We start from the raw sequence: 3,976 nt of genomic DNA on the forward strand, positions 1-3,976 counted from the left end.
GTTTCTTTGAGAGGGAGAGGTGTTTGAAGGCGGTGGCTAAAGAGAAATGGGGATTAGGATTTGGGGTTGGGTGATATAAGGAAAGGGGGAAAGGTGTTGTGAGCCTTTGATCATTTTTTATCAACGGATGGGATTTGAGAAGGGTTGAGGTCAATTTTGGACTGGATTGGGTTGCTTAGGATTGGGCTAAGGTTATTGGGCCAAGGTGTGGGTAGTTTAGGTCCAAAATTAAGGTGAATTTGAGGCCAGATTTTAAATACCCAATGTTTAATAAATAAATATTTTATAAATAACAAAAATATTATTTTTGCATGAAAATGATTAAAAATAATTACTTAACATTATAGAAATATAAAAAGTCATTTTCTGCATAAATAATATAATTATATATGCATATGGGCTGTTATTGCAAAAATATGCAGTTTAGCCTTAAAAATGCGAATGTAATTATAAAAATGCACTGAAAAATATTTAAACATTATGTTGGTATAAGTTATATGTTTAGATGATTAAATCGTCATAAAAAATAGTTTGGAGGATAATTATTGAATATTTTTATATAATAAAATGCAAGAATAAATTGGTTTAAAGCCTTTACAAATTATGAAAAATATTTGTATATGCTTATAAATCAAATGATGATGCATATGCACTATTTAGAAAGTATATTTATATATATTTAAAATATAAGGGAAAATTGAGTATCAACAGCTGCCCCTCTTTACCCGGGAATGATGGAAGAATTATCGGGTAAAGAAATGATGACCGGTTTTGACATAATGGGATGGTTTAAAAATAGAGGTCGAACTCTGATTTTCTGAGTTGCCTACATATCCCTGGGTTTATAGAAATCAGGCCATGTGTAGTTTTGGACCCAACAGTGAATGAAACCGATGGAATTGTTATAGGAATGGTCGTGTGTTTCGGAAAGGGTTCATTTGGGAATGATAGTATCGGTGCATAGTTATGAATGTGAATCTGAAATGTAACAGATGTGTTATAGAGCAAGTATCTAAATAGCCACAGAAAAAAGTGAGTAATTGATGGGAGTCAGTTATGCTTAAAACACGTGAACGTTGTGAATGGAAACCGGAGCGAAGATTGCTCCCATTTTAAGAACGGTTACCTCCTGGATTACCTGCAAGACTTAAAATGCGATGCATGCAAAACATAAATGGGTTATTGTAAGAATTTAAAAATGATGTGAATTCCCTTTGGACAATGAAGATTGTCTTCAGACGGTGAGGATAATGTCCTTAGACCATGACGTCCCGGGGCATGAATCATGTAATAAGGGATTCGTAGGACATGAAATGATGTTCTCGGTCCATGAGAATGATGCCTCTGAACCATGACGCCTTTGAATAATGATGTGCAACATTAAGAGATCCTCAGGCCATGACATGGTGTCTTCAGGCTATGAGGATGATGCCTTCGGACTATGACGACTTTGGATAATATGGCAATGTTTCAACCCATGAAATGTAGAGACATGATGATGGGTCATAAGCGAAACAAGACAGAGCTTAGTCTTGCATAATATTGGGACAGAGCTTAGCCCCGGGAAAGGCAAAATAGTGTTAGTTTTCAAGTAGCATAGCGTTCGGTATTAGGCAAGGAAAGGTAGATCTTAGCCTTATGCAGTTGGGAAGGCAATGCTTAGCCTTATGCAAGAAATGGAGACAATGTTTAGTCTTATGCAATGAAAAGAAATGCTTAGCCTTATGATGTTGAGGATGCAGGGCTTAGCCTCATGCAAGGAGACATGGCTTAGTCTCATGCAATAGAAGGTAGTGCTTAGCCTTATGCAGTTGAGGAGGTAGGCCTTAGCCTCGTGCAGGAAGAGGAGATAGGTCTTAGTCTCATGCAATGGAAGGCAGTGCTTAGTCTCATGCAAGGGAAGGCAGTACTTAGCCTTATGCAATTGAGGAGACAGGGCTTAGCCTCATGCAAGAAGAGGAGACAGGGATTAGTCTCATGCAAATAAGGGAGACAGTGCTTAGTCTAATGCAAGGGAAGGCAATGCTTAGCCTTATGCAATTGGGGAGGTAGGGCTTAGCCTCATGCAAGAATAGGAGATAGGGCTTAGTCTCATGCAAATAAGGAAGACAGTGCTTAGTCTCATACAAGGGAAGGCAGTGGTTAGCCTTATGTAATTGAGGAGGAAGGGCTTAGCCTCATACAAGAAGAGGAGACAATGTTAGTCTCAGGTAATGGAATGCAATGCTTAGCCTTATGCAATTAGGGAGGCAGGGCTTAGCCTCATGAAAGAAGAGGAGACAATGCTTAGTCTCATGCAATGGAAGGCAATGCTTAGCCTTATGCAAGGAAGGGAGACAGTGCTTAGTCTCATGCAAGATAGGAGACATTGCTTAATCTCATGCAAGGGAAGGATAATGAATGATAGCAGAGTATTTTCTTATCTGGAGACATGTTTGCATTTGGCAACCTTGTCGTTATGAGGGTAGTGATTTTGATATGTGTGTATTTGCGAATACTCTTAGTATGCTCATTGTACCTGCATCCAAAGAAAAATGGTGAGATTTGCGGGAAGACTGGTTCGTGCCTTCGCTTTCTTGCTTTGCTTTGCTCTGGAGATCCTGCTTGAGTTACCTAGGTAACATCTAGCTGCTATAGAAATAAAGTTTTTGGAAGATATGCATGTATTTGATAAATATAGTTATTTAAAAAATATAGTAGTATGCAATATCAAGTAAATTAGATGAACCAATGACTGTGACACTTTAGAGACATTGCGACTTCTTTGCACTAGAATTTTGAGGGTCTTCCTCAAAATTATGCCCCAGTTTAATAAACGATTCTTTGACCGTTCTACATATGACAAAGTTGGATGGACTTGCTCCAGAATTTTTGAGGGTCCTCCTAAAAATTCTTCCCCTATTTCTGAATAGGGGAAAATGAAGATTTTATTAAGATATGACCGAATCCATAGGGCTGCCTACGTATCCCCTCTTAAACGCGAATGAAGTCAAGCATAGTTTAGTTACATCAAATGAAGAAATGCAAATGTAACGACCCGACCAGTCGTTTTGAGCTTTTGCACTTTGCTCGCCAGTTCTCGGGCATGTCTATCCCCGTGTGATGTATTATGACTTATGTAAATCGTCGATTTGGTTATCAGGGTAACCGGAATTAATTTTGAAGAACAGTTCTCAGTTTGAAGCTTAAAATTTGAAAGGTTTAACCAAGATTTGACATATTAGTAAATGACCTCAGATTGGAATTTTTATGATTTGGTTAGCTCCGTCAGTTGATTTGGGACTTAGGAGCATGGTCGGAATGTGTTTTGATGGTCCGGAATATAGTTAGGCTTGAATTGGCGAAATTGAAATTTTGGTGTTTTCCGATTGATAAGTGAGATTTTGATATAAGGGTCAAAATGGAATTTCGGAAGTTAGTTGAGGTCCTGAGGGCCTCGGGTGAGTTTTGGGTGGTTAAACGGATCAAATTCTTATTTTGAAAGTTGCAGATTTCTTAAGATCAGTGTTGCAGAGTTTTGCTCTTCGCGTTCATGAGAACTCACGCATTCGCGAAGAGATGTTGAGTGAGGCAGGCCAGTTGCCCTTCGCGTTTGTGTTGTTGGTCCTGCATTCACGAAGTTTGAGTCTGATTGAGCATCGCGTTCACGACTGAGGTAACGCATTCGCGTAGGCTAAGATGAGTAAGGCATCACGTTCGCGAGGATGTGTTTGCGTTCACGTAAGAGGAAATTTGAGCTGTGATTTATTTGTGCTTAGCGAACGCGAGGCTCTGACCGCGTTCACGAAGAAGGAATTTTTGGCCTGGGCAGAATGTTTAAATAGCCATTGTCCACGATTTTGGGTTTAACTTTCACCATTTTTGAGCGATTTTGGAGCTTTTTGAGATGAATTGAAGAGGGAATCAAAGGTAAACACATGGAGGTACGATTTTTGAAATCAATACTCGATCCTATATTGATTCTTACTTGTTTAAA

This window comes from Nicotiana sylvestris, chromosome 6 (assembly GCF_000393655.2).
Source record: "Nicotiana sylvestris chromosome 6, ASM39365v2, whole genome shotgun sequence".
Taxonomy (NCBI): Eukaryota; Viridiplantae; Streptophyta; class Magnoliopsida; order Solanales; family Solanaceae; genus Nicotiana; species Nicotiana sylvestris.